The 21814-nt window shown below is 47.1% G+C and overlaps 1 long non-coding RNA gene across 1 annotated transcript in view; it reads left to right on the top strand.

The window, feature by feature from the left end:
* Positions 1 to 1008: 1008 nt before the first annotated feature.
* The window catches only part of LOC146079571 (uncharacterized), a 30886-nt gene continuing 10080 nt past the window's right edge, over positions 1009 to 21814 (top strand). Inside the window, exons 1-2 of the long non-coding RNA XR_014474618.1 lie at positions 1009 to 1265; positions 5385 to 5547. This is a non-coding gene — a long non-coding RNA (uncharacterized LOC146079571). The remainder of the gene's footprint in view (positions 1266 to 5384; positions 5548 to 21814) is intronic.

Genomic DNA, 21814 nt, shown 5'->3' with positions numbered 1-21814 from the left:
GAGGGATCAGCCTGGAAAACATCTCCTCCCATTGATGGCTGGTCCTAGCGGATGGTTCAGCCAATGTACAATTTTGGCTAAAATGGGCTATCAATTATACTCAGGGACTACACTTTCACTATATTTAAGGGAGGGGATTTGATGAGTGTCCCGAATACTCGGATAGCCCCACCCCCATACTCAGCCCTCTGACACCAAACTCAGCCCTGTTGCAGATCTCTCTCTGCATGTGTCGTGGCCCGACCGCAATCCTGCACATCGATTGCACACAGTCTCCAGACCCAATTACATCGATACTGTCCCGCTATTGGAGGCTGACCCGCAGTTTGGGTGGAGCAGGAGATTATATTGGTGATCGCTGAAGAGATGCCTTGCACCTGTGCTCAGCATCTCTTCACTACAGGCAGAAGAACAGGGAGTAGGGATGGCCATTGTTGACCATGGATGATTCAAAATCATCGATGGTTTATGGCTGATGTCAAATACTTTTGCCATCGATGGGGGAGAACCAGATGGTTTGCTTTTTTTTGTTGTTTGTTTCAAAGTTCCGGGGCACGAAGCAAAGCCAAGCCCTTGTGTTCTGATTGGTCCACCAGCCAATCAGTGAAACACAATGGATGACCATCGATAGTTAAAAATACCGATGGTCATTCATTGCATGTTAACACTATCCATGACCAGTTGCACAATTGGCATCGATGGCAACCATCGATGGCAATGGCAACGATGGCCATCCCTAAATGTCAGGGAGAGAGCTCGGCTCTTTCCTAGTCACTAGGAAAGTTCTGGGAATGCCCCCAAAAATGATAAAAAAAACAGGTGGTCGAGGCAGTAGACCATGCCCCTTTAACGATGCCCCGCCCATTTCCCATTTAGCCCCTCCTCTTTTCACGACCAATTTTTAACATGCAATGTTGAGAGCTATGCACAGTGATCACCTGGGGGGGGGGGGGGCAGCCCTCCACCAATAGCCGCGACACTGGGGACAGCTCTACCTCTCTCTCCTATTTGGCAGCGCCCGCCCACAACCCCTCGGTAGCAGTATCAGTGGGGGTACCTGCTACCTCTCCCTCACCGTGCTGGGCAATATACTGACAGTCAATGGCTGTATAATCTTCATGAAGGGGGAAAGATGGGACAACTCCACACAGCCGCCTCCAGCGCATCTCTCAGCCCAACCGTCCTCGCTCGCGCATCTCTCAGCCCAAGCGTCCTCGCGCATCTCTCAGCCCAACCCCGTCCACTCGTTGTCACGTGACAAAAAGGTGAGTGATGACGTCAAGCAACAGCCGCGAGGGACGCGCCTCCCCCAGCGCTTAGGTGCGGGGCTTACTGACGTCGGTGTGGTGCGCGGGCCGAGCACAGTGAGTGTGAGTGTACTTGAACAAGTGATGAGTAGCAGCAGCGGAGGAGTAGCTTGCACCCCCCAGCAACACTAGAACAGCTGCTTCCACCTGCCCAGCAGCAACGGACAGCCCCTGCTACCCAGCGGCAGCACAGCAGCATCAACTACTCGGATGGCCATCGACCATCGATGATTATAAATCATCGATTGTTTATGGCCGATGTCGAATAGTTTTGCCATCGATGGAGGAGAACCAGATGGTTTCCCACCATCGATGTCAAGCTTAAAATGAATAGTTTTGTTTTTGCTTTTTCCCCAAGGTGTCGGGACACGGAGCATAGCTCCGCCCCTGGCACCCGCGAAGCACCGCCCCCACATTTTGATTGGCTTGCAGGCCAATCAAAGAAAATGGATGACCATCGATATATAAAAACATCGATGGTCGTCCATGAATATTTATACACTATCGATGCAGTGTCTGCGCAGTGATCGCGGAAGCACATAGTCCAGCCAAGCCCAGTGATAGTGTTAAGCCGGGCCCTGCGGGACACGATCGTAAGATCATCAGAGCTCGCCTCGTTATCCCTCCCGACTGTCCTAAACACGGACTTCCCACCCGTAATGTGGCGTAGTGGCGTATTTAGCAGGGACGTGCAGTCAGGGGAGGCAGTGCTTGAGCATGTAATACCCCTTGGCAGAGAGCATGAAACACACTTGGCATCGAGTATGAAGCCCCTGGCATTGAGCAGGAAACCCCTAGCAATGAGCATGTAGGTAAGCGACACTAATGTGGCATAACAATGTGTATTGGGCATTAGTGTGTGGCACAATGTGTAATGGGCATCACGGTGTGTGGCACAATGTGTAATGGTGCGGTGTGTCTAAGGGGCTCTAGCTGTTGCAGTGTGTCTAAAGGTGTGTACACACAGGGGCGATGTTGGCTAAAATTGCTGGCAATATGGTCGCTGAGGAGCTCAAGAGGAGCAAATAACCTTGTGAATCCTACAAAAAATGAAGTAACATATTGATCCAGCGCTGTAGTCAATCCCTGCTTGTAAAAATAATTTTTAAAGACTTAAGAAGCCCATACAAGCTCCGTTCTGTGCGTCCCTTCTGTACTTTTAAAGTACACATCGTATCGCATCGCATGCATTGTGCATGCAATGCGATACAATGTAAAGATAGTAAAAAAAGTATGTGCAGCACATACTTTTTGTACTATACTATAAGATAAGCAGGAGCGCGCATCTCATAGTACAGAACGGAGCATGTATGGGCTCCTTTAGTCCTGCCTTACTATAATATTTAACCATCCTAGCATCTTGCAATATCACTGTCTCAGTGGACATCAGGGGCGGATTGGCCATTAAATCCACCGGGAAGATTCCCGGGAGGCCGATTACAGTGAGGCCGGAAGATGTGGCCGGGCCCCTCATCACACATTGTATTATAGGCACTATGCAGGCGACAGCATGAGCCCGTGTCCCCAGGCGGCCCCGCCTCCTCTGACTGCATAGAGCAGGTGTGGCCAACCTGCGGCTCTCTCCTTAATGAGCCGCAGGCTGGCCACCCCTGCTCTATGCTGTCAGTGGAGGCGGGGCCGCCCGCTACGTCGTCGCAGATGCACGGAACGTTGTTCGTCGCGTCCTGATCACTGTGGGTGTGGGCACAGTGAGCGGCTGCATATGGGGGCTGGCCGCGGCATGCGGAGCACCCTCCCCCCCCTTCCCCATATCTGGAGGACGCCCGGCGTCACCCACCTCACTGCGCAGCGTGCGGTCCATCATCCATGGGATCCTGCTTAGTAAGTTACCCTGGGAAGGTGGCTTTGTTGGGGGGCCAACAGGGGCTGTGTTAGGGGGAGGGGGGGAGTATTAACATCTAAGGAGCCGCAGGAAAGCTGCGTTGGGGGGGGGGGGGAGGGAGAGGAGGAGAAGGAAGGAAAGGGGGTTGCATATCTATGTACAGTAGCTGCACCATGTTGTGTTGGTGGAGGTAGTGGATGGTTGTATATAAGAGACAGAGTGTATGTATGGATATACAGTATGTATGCATGTATGAAGGAGGCAGTGTATGGATGGATGAGAGTGGTGGTGTATGTACTGAATGTACAGTATGAGGGTGGTGGTGTGCTTACTGTATGTATGAGGGTGGCGGCGTATAAATGTATGTATGAGGGTGGCGGCGTATAAATGTATGTATGAGGGTGGCGGCGTATAAATGTATGTATGAGGGTGGCGGCGTATAAATGTATGTATGAGGGTGGCGGCGTATAAATGTATGTATGAGGGTGGCGGCGTATAAATGTATGTATGAGGGTGGTGGCGTATAAATGTGTGTATGGCGTGGCGGTGTATGTATGTATGAGAGCGGCAGGGTGTATGTATGTATGAGAGCGGCAGGGTGTATGTATGTATGAGAGCGGCAGGGTGTATGTATGTATGAGAGCGGCAGGGTGGATGTATGTATGTATGTATGAGAGCGGCAGGGTGGATGTATGTATGTATGTATGAGAGTGGCAGGGTGTATGTATGTATGAGAGCGGCAGGGTGTATGTATGTATGAGAGCGGCAGGGTGTACAGTATGTATGAGAGCGGCAGGGTCTATGTATGTATGTATGAGAGCGGAAGGGTGTATGTATGTATGTATGTATGAGAGCGGCAGGGTGTATGTATGTATGAGAGCGGCAGGGTGTATGTATGTATGTATTTATGTATTAGAGCGGCAGGGTGTATGTGTGTATGTATGTATGAGAATGGCAGGGTGTATGTATGAGAGCGTGAGGGTGTATGTATGTATGTATGAGAGCAGCAGGGTGTATGTATGTATGAGAGCGGCAGGGTGTATGTATGTATGAGAGCGGCAGGGTGTATGTATGTATGAGAGCGGCAGGGTGTATGTATGTGAGGGTGTATGTATGTATGTATGAGAGCGGCAGGGTGTATGTATGAGAACGGCAGGGTGTATTATGTATGTATGAGAGCGGCAGGGTGTATGTATGTATGTATGTATGTATGAGAGAGGCAGGGTGTATGTATGTATGTATGAGAGCGGCAGGGTGTATGTATGTATGTAAAAGAACGGCAGGGTGTATGTATGTAAGAGAACGGCAGGGTGTATGTATGTAAAAGAACGGCAGGGTGTATGTATGTAAGAGAACGGCAGGGTGTATGTATGTATGTATGTAAAAGAACGGCAGGGTGTATGTATGTAAGAGAGCGGCAGGGTGTATGTATGTATGAGAGCGGCAGGGTGTATGTATGTATGAGAGCGGCAGGGACCTAGGGTTACCACCCGTCTGGGATTACTCCGGACAGTCTGGTCTGATGCCGCCGGTTACTTCCCATGCACTGAAGGGACCCCGCCGGCAACTTCCCATACGCTGGAGGGACCACCTGTCTGCCTGGGCTACCGGACCCCGGGGTGATGTGACCGAGCCAGCCCAGATAGTATCTGTCTTTCCCGCGGCCCGCGCTAACCCCCCGGTGCCGCATCTTATCCGCAGACTCTCCTCCCATCACCTGGACAGCCCTGCCCCCTGACTTATTTTTCACCCACTATGACCCATTGACCACTATCTGTTTTTTACCATCTCCATCACCCTCTATGCTCCCTACGGCAGAAATGCGGTAAAATGCCCATTTTTGGGGATTTTACCCTATTTTTTAATTTACTAAAGCCCTACCACCAGTAGCCTAATGCAGTGATAATACCAGCTATACATGGCGTTACCCTGTAGAGGCCCATCGGCTTCTAACCGCAACACTGGGAGCATTCGTAGAGGGACTCCCGGATCACAGACCTGGAAGTCCAGGCACCAGAGTGCATCACAAAGGGCATCTCTTTTTGGGAGAGCTGTCCTTTGCATTACAAATCACATATGTTAGTGTATATGCGAAAAGTATTGGCACAATGGATGGCGGGATGTACCGCAAGTGGTTGGTACATCCTGCTCCCTGTCTCCCTCTGCCTTCTGTCACACTTTTACCTGTCCTTAGGTCTCCTCTATTGTATCACCTCACCAGTTTCTTTCTCCAGTGACTCCTGCTGCCTGTATGCTGACAAGTGTGTGTCCAGACTGACGCTTGATGTTATGGGCGTGGAGAAGAAGCAGTGAGGTACCTGTAACATTACCACCATTTGCTGACCATTTGCTGACCAGCTGTACAACAGTCGGGGACACTGGTCATCACAGGAGCAGGTGAGCAGAATATAGTGACTGGGGAATTTGTCCCCCTCTCTCTCCCATATGTCTCCCTCACTCTTTGCCTATGGTAAGAAAATGTATGAATGTTTCTGGATGCACCCACCTCATAGCAGTTACCCACTCGCTCCTTTGTCACCCTCTGATTCCTTTTTCCACCAATATCTCCCTGTCACCCACTAGTGACCTGGAAACATGCCCCCCTTTCTCTCCACATGTCTGCCTCGCTCTTTGCCCCTGGTCTTGACTCTCTCTATTTCTCTCTGTGTCACTGGTCTCTCTTTTTCTCTGCGCCTCTGCCCCTGGTCTCTCTCTCTGCCTCTCTGCCCCTGCTCTCTCTCTCTCTCTCTCTGCCCCTGGTCTCTCTTTCTCTGCCTCTCTGCCCCTGCTCTCTCTCTCTCTGCCCCTGGTCTCTTTCTCTGCCTCTCTGCCCCTGGTCTCTCTCTCTCTCTCTGCCCCTGGTCTCTTTCTCTGCCTCTCTGCCCCTGCTCTCTCTCACTTTCTCTGCCTCTCTGCCCCTGGTCTCTCTCTTTCTCTGCCCCTGGTCTCTCTCTCTCTCTCTTTGCCCCTGGTCTCTCTCTCTCTTTCTCTCTCTCTCTGCCCCTGGTCTCTTTCTCTGCCTCTCTGCCCCTGGTCTCTTTCTCTGCCTCTCTGCCCCTGGTCTCTTTCACTGCCTCTCTGCCCCTGGTCTCTTTCTCTGCCTCTCTGCCACTGGTCTCTCTCTCTCTTTGCCCCTGGTCTCTCTCTTTCTCTGCCCCTGGTCTCTTTCTCTGCCTCTCTGCCCCTGGTCTCTTTCTCTGCCTCTCTGCCCCTGGTCTCTTTCTCTGCCTCTCTGCCCCTGGTCTCTTTCTCTGCCTCTCTGTCCCTGGTCTCTTTCTCTGCCTCTCTGTCCCTGGTCTCTTTCTCTGCCTCTCTGCCCCTGGTCTCTTTCTCTGCCTCTCTGCCCCTGGTCTCTTTCTCTGCCTCTCTGCCCCTGGTCTCTTTCTCTGCCTCTCTGCCCCTGGTCTCTTTCTCTGCCTCTCTGCCCCTGGTCTCTTTCTCTGCCCCTGGTCTCTTTCTCTGCCTCTCTGCCCCTGGTCTCTGCCTCTCTGCCCCTGGTCTCTCTCTGCCCCTGGTCTCTTTCTCTGCCCCTGGTCTCTCTCTCTTTCTCTGCCTCTCTGCCCCTGGTCTCTCTCTGTTTCTGCCTCTCTGCCCCTGGTCTCTCTCTTTCTCTGCCTCTCTGCCCCTGGTCTCTCTCTCTTTCTCTGCCTCTCTGCCCCTGGTCTTTCTTTCTCTGCCTCTCTGCCCCTGGTCTCTCTCTCTCTCTCTCTCTCTGCCCCTGGTCTCTCTCTCTTTCTCTGCCTCTCTGCCCCTGGTCTCTCTCTTTCTCTGCCTCTCTGTCCCTGGTCTCTCTCTTTCTCTGCTTCTCTGCCTCTCTGCCCCTGGTCTCTCTCTCTCTTTCTCTGCCTCTCTGCCCCTGGTCTCTCTCTCTTTCTCTGCCTCTCTGCCCCTGGTCTCTCTCTCTGCCTCTCTGCCCCTGGTCTCTCTTACCCTCTTAAATACACATCAGGGTATGGCACTGGACTGGATAGGTGCTCTCCATGTACTGCTGCTCTGCTGCTGTACACTGTTGCGACCAATCAACAGTGAACTGAATTACAGGCAGCGATGCTGGCAGTATAAAGCACGTTCCCAGCAGCAGGCCCAGAAGTGTCCCAAATTTATAGTTTTCAGGGAGGCGCGGAACACCCTAGCACCGGCCCTGCCCGGGGTAATGCTGCAGGTGGAGGTGTTGATGATGCTGCAGGGGGGTTATATACATATATATATATATAGAGGGGGGGTTGGCGGCACTCGTAAATAACTGGAGACCACACTGGGACTTTACCCCGACGTTTCTGTGCCGTCTGGCACTTTTATCAAGGTGCAGGAACAACTGACATTACATACAATAGACATTTAAATACCCTTACCTGATCCGTCCGTGCCGCCCGCTGCGTCCTCCCGAGACGGCGTCTGATGATGACGTCACGCGCCGGGTGCCGCGTCGGGACGCACGGAGAGACCGCATGTGCGTCAGGTTGCCTAGGTGACCTGGCAACAAAAGAGCCGGCACCAGCGCAACCATCTAAAAAGGAGAAAACAAATAACAATACATAAATGAAAAACATCATACATATACAATAAAACAGTGACACCATAAAACACTTCTATAAGGGCTGCAAACACCTATCGCTGTTACTGCATTAATTGCTAATACATCTAAAAACGGGAATTTATGTTCCTAAGGTCCCGGATAGCCCTAATAACCATTGTTGAGGGCAATAACAACACTAACTATCTCTTAAAAAAGATTTGTTTAAAAAACTTTTTTAACTTTAAATATCCTGCATGGAAAACATTTAGCGGCTGACTGGCATTCAAGAAATATACAATTATATTAAAAAAGATACTAAATCACAGTGCTATAACAAGATTGCCAAAAACCAGGAAAATTAGATTATACATACTAATGCCCTGTGTGGAATATGTGCTATTTTACAGAAAACATGACAACCCAAGGTGCTCGTTTAGCCCTCTAGGGCTGAGGGTTTCCAAGGTGAAAATCCAGCGGCATTCTAGCTGGAGTAATCGCAGTGATCTGTCACCCCCTCTTTTGAGGGGGGGTACATGATCAATCAATCTGTAACGCAGGGAAGAAAGGTTATGCCTTGCCTCGGCAAAATGCCGGGCTACCGGTTGTTCATGGTGACCGGTTCTTATAGCAGCCTTAATGGCTGACCGGTGTAGAGCAGCCCTATCCTTGAAGGGTCTGTCCGTTTTCCCCACATAATGCTTGCCACAAGGGCAGCTAATGAGGTATATAACGAACTTGGTGTTACACCCTAAGCGATGCCGTATAAAAAACTTTTTGCCCGAATATGGGTGGAAAAAGCATTCACCGGGTACCATAAAGCTACATGTTGTGCAACCTGTGCACTTTATGCAACCTTTCTTAGGATTTCCCCAAAATGGGACCTGTTTCTCCTGAGGCACAGAGACATCGTTCTTCACTAAGAAGTCTCTGAGACTCCTGCCCCTTGTGTAGGAGTGCATCAGGGTCTTATGATTGAGAGATGGAAGGGAGGGATCTGTGTTTTAGATGTATTAGCAATTAATGCAGTAACGGCGATAGGTGTTTGCAGCCCTTATAGAAGTGTTTTATGGTGTCACTGTTTTATTGTATATGTATGATGTTTTTCATTTATGTATTGTTATTTGTTTTCTCCTTTTTAGATGGTTGCGCTGGTGCCGGCTCTTTTGTTGCCAGGTCACCTAGGCAACCTGACGCACATGCGGTCTCTCCGTGCGTCCCGACGCGGCACCCGGCGCGTGACGTCATCATCAGACGCCGTCTCGGGAGGACGCAGCGGGCGGCACGGACGGATCAGGTAAGGGTATTTAAATGTCTATTGTATGTAATGTCAGTTGTTCCTGCACCTTGATAAAAGTGCCAGACGGCACAGAAACGTCGGGGTAAAGTCCCAGTGTGGTCTCCAGTTATTTACGAGTGCCGCCAACCCCCCCTCTGCATTTTTGGCTAACAACCAAGGCTCAAGCCAGGCGGGCACCGGAGTATTCAAGTAACCATTTTTAACCCATTAAGGATTGTTTCTTTGGAGTGCCTCCTCACGAACTTGTATATATATATATATATATATATATATATATACACACACACACATACCTGCTATCTCCCTGTCACACCAGCTTCCCCTGTCCGCTGCTCTCTCCCTGTCACCATAGCCTCTCCAGTCACCCCAGCTTCCCCAGACAGTCACCCGCTATCTGCGTCACCCCAGCTTCCCCAGTCACCCGCTATCTCCGTCACCCCAGCTTCCCCAGTCACCCGCTATCTGCGTCACTAATGGATGTGTGACGTGTAATCGGCATTACATTGTATTTTTTTTGCGGCCCTTATGAGGCCACTTCCAGAAATTTTCCAGGGCCACTTTTAGTCCCCAATCCGCCCCTGGTGGACATATTATAAAATAAAGATTGAAAAATCGTGTTATAGGTAGATACTCCCATTCTAGTCCTAGCCAGATTCCAGGCTTTACAAGTTGAAGTTAGCAACAAATTACTGGATAAATTCGATGGGTATTTTGATGGACTCATATGCAACAATCTTGTTAAAGGTATTTCAGAGGAAAAAGCTTGTTCAAGAGCCAAGTTTACATAGTTCTCTGTCGAATGTATCCAGTCTATCGCATACCTAATGTAGGGTACACACCAGGACGACCACCGTCGTCCACGACCGATAGACGACCATGGAACGATTTCCCTTGGACTTCCCGGGAGCTCCCAGGCAGTCCACAGCAAACGATTAGCAAAAATTGTGTTTTTTTTGCGGAACGATCTAGATCCGATCCTGATGCGCCCGCGATGGTCGTTAAGACGGTCGGATCGCTGGTTTTTGTTTTTTTGCAAGCACACATGCGACCGTCGTCAGATTGGCCTTTGAAATTTGAATGAAGGGGCTGGACTAGCAGAGGGGGATAGGACTAGCAGAGGGGGATAGGAATAGCAGCAGCCATTTTAAACCAGTGTATTTCTGCTTTGTTACTAGTGAGGCTTGGTTTATACCTGCTGAACGCTGGACATAGCTATTTACACATTACTTTGTTTTGCCTGCCATTACAAAGTGTCTTTTAACCCTGCACTATGGAGAATGCAGTGATGGGTAGTCACCAGCAACAGTACCTGCTCTATTATGCAGTGCTGAAGCTCAGGCGTCAGAGAGCCCAGCGCAGGAGAGAAAGATCATGCTGGACAAAGCAGTGGCTACTTCAGCGTCAGACTCATTCGCACATGCCACTGCTCAGGGACATCAGGGAAAATAACCCAGACGATTTTCGTAACTAAGCAATAAAATAAATATAACCAAGCGCAGTGCACTAGTGACGGTCCCAGCTTCCGTTTAAGAGGGATACTCAGCCCTCCCAGAATACAAAAAACATACACACCAAGTAAACGGCGCTAATGGACCACACTAATTAGTAATCAAGAAAAATTTATAAATTTATTAAAAAATTAAATAAAATATACACAACAATACAAACAATACCACCGGCCGGTAGAGCTATTAAAATGTGCACAGTAATTTCTGGCCATAAAAAAGACAAGAAAAAAAGGCTTCTTTCATTAAGCTATGATGTATGCCTTAGACTCAGTGTTCCATTACCATTAGAAATAGGTTTGCCCAATTAGGCTGCAGCATATAATGAATTTGAGGCTTGGTAACTTTGAATCCTCTGAATATTTAGACAGTCCCAGAGAACTTTTGAAACACTTTGATAAGCATAGATGTTAACTGCAAGCGTGTTAGTCAGTCACACAGTAAGGCTCAAATGCAAAACGGCCTTTAGAACTGCTCCATATAAAAACTGCAGGTGCTCATTCATTCAGGCAAAGCAGCATATTTGGGTAAAGGATAATGTGATACTTAGGCTCTTCAGCGAATGCAGCGCTTTGTTGCCCACAAATGGGTGAGGGTTTGCTGGCCTGAAGCGGGTCCCCAGCTGCTGGTCTTCCCGATTCTGCAGCTTCTCTCAAGGACTCACAGCTCCGGCAGATAGCTCCCCAGCTCACGTGGTGTTGGTTTGTTTGCGGAAGTGACGCTCGATGACGCGTTTCCCCGCCTTCTGGTCAGCGGCTTCATCAGATTTTCGTAACTTCTTGAGGATGGATGATGCCACATTCCAGGAATTGCTGCGTCTGGTGACTCCCCACATCGAGAAGCAGGATACCAAGTATCGCATGGCTATCCCTGCTGAGGAACGGCTGGTGGTGACCCTGAGGTTTCTGGTGACAGGACGGTCTCTTGCTGACCTAAAGTTTGGATCCCTCATCTCCCCGCAAGCTTTGGGTCTCATCATCCCGGAGACCTGCAAAGCCATTGTGAAGGTGCTGAAGTACCAGTATTGCAAGGTAAGGATGAAATATACACCGTACACTTTATTGTGCAAACAAAATATTTTTATTTATAATTTAGGCCTAGGACAGAAACAGGTTTTTTAGGCCTTTCATAGGTAAAACATGTAAAATAGTAAATAGATTGTGTCAACACAAATATATTATAATACCATATATAAAAGATATTGTACAAAAACACACACTATATATAAAGATTTAAGTATGTATGACCCAGTTTAAACTTTCCCAATAAGTACGGGCTACTGTGTGGCAGAGGATGTCTGCCGCAGATAAGTAAAGGCTGCGGCCCATATGGCGCAGATGCAATGGCCCCGGCCCCATTGATGTGCGCCATACGACATGTGAGCAGTGGCCATCACATACCTGCAGCTGAGACCATGTCTGCCGCACAGTACCCCATACTATTGGTAAAGAAAAAAGGGCAATAAATGGAGTTTGCTCTCCAGATTGAGGAGAATCCTGTTCTCCCTCTGGTAATGCAGGTACAGGTAGCAGCATATAAAAAGAAAAAAAACACACTCTGGTAACTTCTGGAACAGGCCCTTACAACAGTAGGGATAAGGTACTGTGTGGCAGAGGATGTCTGCTGCAGATATGTAAAGGCTGCGGCCCACATGGCGCAGATGCAATGGCCCCGGCCCCATTGATGTGCGCCATACGCCATGTGAGCAGTGGCCATCACATACCTGCAGCTGAGACCATGTCTGCCGCACAGTACCCCATACTATTGGTAAAGACAAAAGGGCAATAAATGGAGTTTGCTATCCAGATTGAGGAGAATCCTGTTCTCCCTCTGGTAATGCAGGTACAGGTAGCAGCATATAAAAATACAAAAAAAGACACTCTGGTAACTTCTGAAACAGGCCCTTACAACAGTAGGGATAAGGTACTGTGTGGCAGAGGATGTCTGCTGCAGATATGTAAAGGCTGCGGCCCACATGGCGCAGATGCAATGGCCCCGGCCCCATTGATGTGCGCCATACGACATGTGAGCAGTGGCCATCACATACCTGCAGCTGAGACCATGTCTGCCGCACAGTACCCCATACTATTGGTAAAGAAAAAAGGGCAATAAATGGAGTTTGCTCTCCAGATTGAGGAGAATCCTGTTCTCCCTCTGGTAATGCAGGTACAGGTAGCAGCATATAAAAAAAACAAAAAAAGACATTGTGGCCCTTGTGTGGCAGAGGATGTCTGCTGCAGATATGTAAAGGCTGCGGCCCACATGGCGCATGGCGCAGATGCAATGGTCCCGGCCCCATTGATGTGCACCATACGCCATGTGAGCAGTGGCCATCACATACCTGCAGCTGAGACCATGTCGATGGTAAATGATAAAATAGCCTATTTTTTAAGACAGATCCTCAAAAACAGGAGACTCTGGATCTTCTATCAGTAAAGAACTGTAGAATTGACGGTACTGGGGGGGTTGAGAAGGCTGTGTAGGTGTTGACTGGGTATGTGTTGGAATTGTGCTCGACTGGCCTGCTACGGTGGCAGGCGGAGTAGGCACTGGTGATTCTAATGACAGTGGTGTGTCTGGTGCACTACCCATGCCAACTATTTTAGTGCCACTGTTGAGATACCCTAAACTGCCATTATACACCAACTCCATGCATAACTTTTCAAAAGTAAGTTGCTGGTCCGGAGCCATGTTGCGAACACACTCTGCCACATAAGTGAAGTAGTTGTCATGTTTGTCCGGGTTTCTTTGCAGGACTTGCTGTGCCCGCATCATAAATTCTTCATGTGCTGCTGCTTCTCCTTTTTTTCCTTTGCCACGCATTTTTTTGGCACGGGGGAGTGGTGGAGTGGGTTCCAGGGTGGGTGGCGGAGTGCGTGCCGGAGTAGGAGCTTCGCTCGATGTGCATGCATTATCAGATAGGACAGATAGGTCTGGGGTTGCAGGTGGGTAGTCACCAAGCTGTAAAAAAATTGAACATGTTTACTAATCAATTCTATTTACTTCTAATTTCAGTTCCCTACCAGCGTGAATGAATGGAAAGTCATCGCAGAGGAGTTTGAACAGCGATGGAACTTTCCAAATTGCGGTGGAGCCATTGATGGCAAACATGTCCGCATAGACCAGCCTATTAATAGTGGTTCCTACTATTTTAATTACAAGGGCTATTTTAGCATTGTACTAATGGCTGTTGTTAATGCGAACTATGAGTTTATCTTCCTGGATGTAGGAAGGAATGGCCGTGCATCGGATGGTGGCACTTTCAAGGACACAAAGTTCTACGAAAGGCTCATAGCGAACACCCTTCACTTGCCGTCTGTCCAGGAAACTAAACAGGGGCTTAACTTTGTGTTTGTGGCAGACGAGGCTTTTGGCCTGCACGAGCATGTCATGAAGCCATATGCGCAAAGGGGCCTGAACCATGACAAAAGGATCTTTAACTACAGGCTATCCAGGGCACGGCGTGTTGTGGAAAATGCTTTTGGCATCCTGGCTAGCCGGTTTCGCATTTTCCACACTGCCATTAACCTGAGGGTGGACAAAATTGACTGGGTTGTCACGGCGTGCTGTGTCCTGCACAATTTGCTCCGCAGAAAAGCCACACAGCAAAGGGCTACAGGCACAGCACTCCAAGAAGACCAAGAACTGCCAGAGGAGGTAGTGCAGATATCCTCCTTGCAAACCCCAACACAACACTACACAGGGAGTGCACGAGCCAAACAGGTGAGGGAAGAGTACATGGCCTACTTTAATGGGGAGGGCGCTGTGGATTGGCAGGAGGAATCAATTAGATAGCCAAAAAAATAGACTCACCGATGCAGACTGCGAATTCTCCTCCTCCTGCGCCGTGACTTCTTGGTTTTCCTGTTCGACCATCAGGACTACTCCTGTCCTCATTGACTCCTGGCTGAGGGTGAACGTCAACCTATCATAGTACCAGAGCGATGTTTGATACATCTCGTCGACTCCAGCACCAGACTTCTTTGCAGCCTCCACCTTCTTGTGTTCCTTTAAGAACACTGTGCGCAGATTCTGGATGCGTTTCCTCACCCATTCAACATTGACCTCTGGGTGAAATGGGAGACTGTAGCGAGCCAAGTCCTCCAAGGCTTGGTTTCTTTTCATTTGGTTTGAATATTCTTTGGATTTTGTTCGCCACAGGCATTCGTGTGAACGATATTTTTCTATAAACCCTTCTAAAAACTCTTGTTCCTTTGCGTTGGACATTTGGACTGTAAAAAGATAAAACCATTTTAGTTGTTATAGTTATATCCATGTTTTGTTTCATATTAAAATTTTTATAGTTATATCCATGTTTTGTTTCTGATTTAAATTTTTATAGTTATAGTTACCAGTTTACCTAGTTCTTATGTTTTAAGTATTTAAAATGTTAATAAACTTTTATGAAAACCACTATACATTTTATTGTGCATATTGCTATTCACACACACAGGTGAATGGGGCCTAGCAGAGAGGAGTGCATGGAATACTGCAATGGTGGACAATGGTTATATGTATATATCTATATATACACAAACACAGGTGAATGGGGCCTAGCAGAGAGGAATGCATGGAATACTGCAATGGTGGACAATGGTTATATGTATATATCTATATATACACAAACACACACACAGGTGAATGGGGCCTAGCAGAGAGGAGTGCATGGAATACTGCAATGGTGGACAATGGTTATATGTATATATCTATATATACACAAACACAGGTGAATGGGGCCTAGCAGAGAGGAATGCATGGAATACTGCAATGGTGGACAATGGTTTATGTATATATATATCTATATATACACACACACACACACAGGTGAATGGGGCCTAGCAGAGAGGAGTGCATGAAATACTGCAATGGTGGACAATGGTTATATATATATACACACATGGGGCCCACCCGAGCAAACAGTGACATGGTCGGGTGCACGGTTGACAAACCAGTGCTCTATACACACTATATACATTGGTGGCAACAGTGGGCATGCATAGGAGAGCATTGGAAGTGCAAACATACCAGGTTGTTGTTCTGGGAGATGAGACAAGAAGGAGAGTCCAACTGCTGCGCCAGCACTGTTTGCTATGTGGAAAAACATGGCGCCGGGGAAGTTTTTAGGAAATGCCACTCAAATAGGCTGGATCAAACGACGGACGCACCGACGGACGGACGACGGAGGTGGCAAAAAACACTCACGATCTGCATACGATTGACGGTCGGTCGGCCTGGGATTGCCGGATCCTACCTGCAGCACGTAGGACCAAAGATGCGACCAAACGAGTGGCGTGTACGCGCATCGGATCGGAATCGGATCAAATAAATGTCAAAAACACACGATAGTACATACAATCTGCATACAACCGGTCGGAATTGGATCTAAATTGACAGAATCGGGCCCTAGTCGTCCTGGTGTGTACCCAGCATAAGATTCGCAGCTAAAGTATAGCTCTTAATACATGGGAGATTAATACCTCCTAACATGGTCTGTTGAGTTAATTTAAACATTAATATTCTAGGTATTTTTTCTCCCATGTAAATTTACTACTAGCTTTATTTAGAATTTGTATATCTGAATCTTTAATCAAACTGGGTAGCATTTGAATAACATATAATAGACGTGGAAGCGAGATCATTTTGATTAGATGGCACCTGACAGAGGGGGGGGGGGGGGGGGGGAGTTCCCGGACAGAATATAATTAAATAAAGTAAGTAAATGTGATGTTAAATGAGGTAATAATAACTTATAATGTTCTGCATGTAATCCGTCTGGGGATTTACCTTTGGCTAATTTTTTTATAACTGATGTGTGTTCCGCTTCTGTCACCGGGTCTACCAGCATATCACTTTCTGGCTGTATTAGTGTGGGGAGTCAGGCTCTTCTTAAAAAATACATCCCTAAAGCTGGATGATCTTGGGGTGAGGAATATAAATTTGTATAATATTTTAAGAAGGCGTCTGCTATATTTCCTATGCTTCTATTCTGACCGCCCTCCTTGGAACAAGGCACCGGACCAAGACCCAGGGACCTACCGACGGGCTCAAGATAGGTAAGTATCAGTATGTATGGGCTTTGGATGTATTAAAGTTTTATTTTTATTGTGTGTCTGTGTGTGTTTATTTCAATATTTTTTTTTACTGTGGAACTACAAGTGCCAGCGGGCCCTTTAATGCCCCACAGGCTGGGACTTGTGGTTCTCCAAGTCCCAGCTTGCGGGGAGGCTTGCTGGGACTCATAGTTCCACAGTAAAAAACAATAGTTTTTTATTCTATTTTTTTTACACTCAATCAGCCCAGTGGCCACCGCTCCAGGGCCACCGGGGACAGCACCAGGCTTCAGCCTGGTCAGGTAAGTCCTGGAGGGGGGGGACCCCTTCATTGGGGGGTCCCCAGGACCCCTGGCCAGGCTGACTGGTCAATAGGGATGAATGTTTTGGCCGCGGGACCTTATATAATAAGTGTCCCCCGGCTGTGACATTACCCTGCTGGCTGTTTTGGCCTGGGGCTGGTTCTTTATATACGGGGGACCCATAGTCATTTTGTCCCCCATATTTTGGGAACCAGCCCGGACCTGGGCCTGTTTGTAAAAAATTGGGGAACCCCTATTTGCCGGGTTTCCTGATTTTTTATTACCGTTCCCAGCTCCTTCAGCCTGGTGCTGGTTACAGCCGTGGGGGGGGGGACCCCACGCTGTATTTTTTATTTATTTTTATTTTTTTCCATTTTGTTTTTACACACTGCAGCCTGCACGGATCTGACTGATTCGTGCAGACTGCCTGAAAAATTTGTATTAGCGGCCGTATATATGTGCCGCTAATACGAATTACGACATCGGAGGGTTACAAAGCAGTCGTATATGACTGCTTTGTAAATTCCCCTCCGGAAGACGACTTTGCATACTGCTGAAACAGCCGTATGCAGTCGTAGTAAGAATACAATTACGAAATTTCGTATTTGTATTCTTTGTAAATTTCCCCCTAAATGTTATTCTAAACAACGTTATCCTAGTGTATGGCTCAAAAACCATATATTTGCAATACTGTGTCACGTTTACATGTGCTCCTGTGAAATTAAATATAAAAAAAAACATAAGTAAATATACTGTTTCTGTGCCAAACAGTGGCCCTTATTCTGATTGACGCGGACTTTACCGCATACTTTCGGATCGCGTGTTTTCGGCGTCTGCGCATGCGTGGAGAACGCAACGCGCATGTGCCACGCCTTGACTCCGTACCAGTTCGGCCAAATCCCGTCCAAAACTGTTCCCCGCAATCAGTCGGGAAATATGGGCGTATTATGGGCGTCATGCGGAATGACACATGGGCGTAGTTTCAAAGTGGGCAAAACGGGGCGGAAACATGGGCGGATACGGGGGAGTACACTTATGTTGGGGGGCGTACATTCGGATAGCACTCCGAATGCACGCGATCAAAAAGGGCAGAAATGTGCGGTGTCCACAAGTGTACTATTGCTTAGCGGACACCACTCGTTCATGCGGTAGGCGAACGTACGCCTAATGACTACAAGCATTAACACCTGAACCCAATAGAATCGACTCCTTTACGCATTACTCACTAATAGGACGCTTGTCAGTGCTTTAATTGAAACCATTGCACTTCAATTGCTGTAAGGGTTAATGTGTGCAATGCATGTGTTAGGCATGCTTGTAAGGATATATTGGCATCTAATTGATTCCAATTCCAAATAAGAAGTTTTTTATGAGGATAGGTAATTGAATAAGTGGGTCATGTGATGTATTGCAGAAGATACATAATAGTGGGTTGTTTGGCGTAAATACTCCGCTTACGTGCGGTAGCACCGCTTGGCTCCCGTTCGGATGCGGTATTCCCGAGCATACTCTGTAATACTCTGTAATACCGTGCAGAATCTGAGTGTTTCTCCCGCACACGCATGGTTTGTATGTCGTCCGTAAACACGCCCTGTTCTTAAAGAGTGAGTCCGTCCGAATGCGGAGGACCCGTGGGCGTTTCTACGGACGATGGCCGCACGCGGCAGAACACCGTGGCGTGCGGACCGCACCGTAAGAATGCGGGAATATCCGCACCGATCAGAATAAGGGCCAGTGTTATCATTGTGCTTAACTCTAAAGGCCATATACTTGCACTATCTTATCGTTATCAGTCCCCTTCCTTAGGTGTAAGGCCCTTGAGAAGAGAGTCCACACAGGCTTGAGCTGATGTAGGCATTTCAAATAGATACCGTGTTTCCCCGATAATAAGACACTGTCTTATTTTTTTTTCTTGAACAAAAAACACCATAGGGCTTATTTTAGGGGTAGGGCTTATTTTAATGAACATTGACAGCAAATGTCAAGAAACATGCCCCCAGTCCTCCTTAATAAACATGCCCCCAGTCCTTCTTGATACAGGTAAACATACCCCAGTACTCCTTAATAAACATGCCCCCAGTCCTCCATTATATCTGCAAACATGCCCCCAGTCCTCCATTATATCGGCAAACATGCCCCCAGTTCTCCATTATATCGGCAAACATGCCCCCAGTCCTCCTTACAGTAATAAACATGTCCCCAGTCCTCCGTGATAAAGGTAAACATACCCCAGTACTCCTTTAAGTCTCAATAATGTCCAGCTCTTCTTTGCTGTGACACAGCTCCGTTCTGCAGCTGCGTTATGTGCGCGGTGACGTACCGCACCGCAATGCATCCATGGGAATAGAAGCGGCTTCAGAAGAAGCCTGTGCTTTTACCTACACAACGGAGGTGAGGGGGGTTAGGGGTGGTGAGTGGGGGATCAGGGGGGTTTAGCAGGTGTAGAATCTATTGTCTGAACGCCAGATAATGAAATTTTACTAGGGCTTATTTTCGGGGTAGGGCTTATTTAGGACCAGTGTCCAAAATCAAGGGTAGGGCTTATTTTCGGGGTAGGTCTTATTATCGGGGAAACAGGGTATGTTTTACCAATATGTGATATCCGGAGTTTGGCCGGGTAAAGGAGGACGAACCTAATACCCTCTTCAAAAAGGGATTTGCAGATTGGAGAGTATTCTTTTTTTTTTTTTTGCAAACATCTTTATTATTGTCACACATAAAAAATATACAATGAGTACAAAATTACAGACAATCAATAAAAAAAATTTCATTTATACATATTGTTTTACATATGGCTTGTTAGATTTTTATTTTTTTGTTTCTTGTCATCTTACTATGATATATTACCTAGGTTTAATAGCCCTGTGTCTAGTTAATTATTCTTAACTATGTCTGTTTCCCTGCTAGTTCTCCCTCTTTTTCCCTCTTTACTTTACCTTCTCCATCTTTGTCGTGCGAGATATGTATGGCTCCTTTATAGGTATCTTATTGTTACATTATCCTGGGTCCTGATATTGGTATTAAAATGGTTCTGTTCCCAATTGTAGGGTCTCTGTGGTATACCACGAGGTTGTTCTTACTACTTGTCTTAGGGACTCTTTTATTGTTGGATCTAGTAATTTTACATGTGGCAGCCATATAGAGAAAAATTTATTTATCTTAGTTTCCTTGTTTAGTGACATTTCTAACCAGTCCATTTGGAACAAATGTGATATACGAGGTTCTAATAATTCTATATTTAATGTGTTGACTGAGATCCATTGGGATAATATAGTTTTACGTGCTGCTGCAAATATTTTTGCTATCAATATTTTTTGTCCCTTAGATATCCCTGTTGCTTGTGTTTGTGGTTGTATATCCCATAGTGCCCATTTTGGTGTTATTGAGATATGTATATTGTATCTAGTCCTCACAAGACTGTTAATTTCCTTCCAGAATGTATTTACTTCTTGGCACTGCCACATGCAGTGCATTATATCTCCCTCCGATTCTTTACACTTAAAGCATGCTGAATCGGACGCTATTCCCATCTGCCATCTACGCTTGGGGGTATAGTATGCTCGATGTAGTAATTTATACTGCATCTCTGTGTATGTAGTGGATACTAACGTTTTATTTAGTCGCACAAATGCCATCAGTATCGTTTGAGGTGAGGTATCTTGAAGGTCGGTTGACCATTTTGTGTATCCAGTTTTTACTCCTTCTATGGCTATTTGTTTTTTTAAATATGGATATATTGCTGAAGTTTTATTTAGTTTATTATTTGACCTTTTTATCATGATGTCTAAGCTATTCTCCCTATCTATTTCTGTCATTTTAGCTAGCATATTTGCTGCATGACTTCTCAATTGGAAATATACATACATAGGTATTGCAATGTTCACATACTTTCCACACAGTGTTTGATACGACATTACACCAGTACCTCTTACATCCAGGATATGGTATAATAGGCATAATCCTGCCCTGTTATACCCTCCAACAAGCTTAGCGTCTTGTAGTATTGGTATATCTATTGTACATTATAAAGTAAAGGTTGGAACACTGTATTATGTGTTGATATTCCTATTCTGGAACGTGCTAGTCGCCAGGCTGTACAAGTCGACGTCAGTAATAAATTGCCAGACACTGTTGGCGGATATTTTGATGGTTTCATATGTAACAAACCCGTTAGGGGTATACCAGGGCAGAGTGCTTGTTCTAATTCCAAATTAATTTTCAGTCAGATGTATCCAGTCTACTGCATATCTCATATTTGCTGCTAGTGTGTAACTCTTTATACATGGGAAATTTATTCCACCTAGTGATACCTGCTGGGTTAACTTGAACATTGAAATTCTTTTAGTTTCATCGCTACCTGATATGAAAAATCTTGAAATACAGATGGAGCGGGAGACATCTTTGGCCGGCGCTCGCCAGATCCCTTGCACTGGCTAGCGCCGGCGATAGATACTGGGACGCGCGTGCGTCTCACACGCACGTGCGTCCCAGTTTCCCGTTGGCGGGGTGATGGGAACCCTGTCCGTCTCCGCTTCAGGACGACGGACAGGGTTAGGGGGGGTGCGGCAATGCGGCGAGGACCCAGGGCGACCATCAGTGAGGCTGCGGGGACCCGGGGGGAGCCCTGTTGTAAGGGGATGAGCGTGCAAAAATGTCTCCATCTGTAAAAGCAGTTTATCTCCTTGATAGTACAGATCTCCTTTCTTCCTGTATGCATCCAAGACCATCCCTTTATCTAGATAATTCAAGAATTTGAAAATCACAGGGCGAGGCCTGCGACATTCCACTTGGTTATTCCGCTTGGCCGATTCTATGTGCCCTCTCAATCAATATGCCGCTTGGCCGATTCTATGTGCCCTCTCAATCAATATGGCGCCAGATTCCGGTAAACACTTTAATTCGCTTGGGAGCCATTTTAATACTAGCTCCATCAGTTGTCTTTGTTTTATAGATTTTGGTAGGCCGATCAAGTGTAGATTATTTTTTCTATTCAG

Source organism: Crinia signifera, chromosome 5 (assembly GCF_055691185.1).
Source record: "Crinia signifera chromosome 5, ASM5569118v1, whole genome shotgun sequence".
In the NCBI taxonomy this organism is placed as follows: Eukaryota; Metazoa; Chordata; class Amphibia; order Anura; family Myobatrachidae; genus Crinia; species Crinia signifera.
This window is presented reverse-complemented; position numbering and strand designations above follow the sequence as displayed.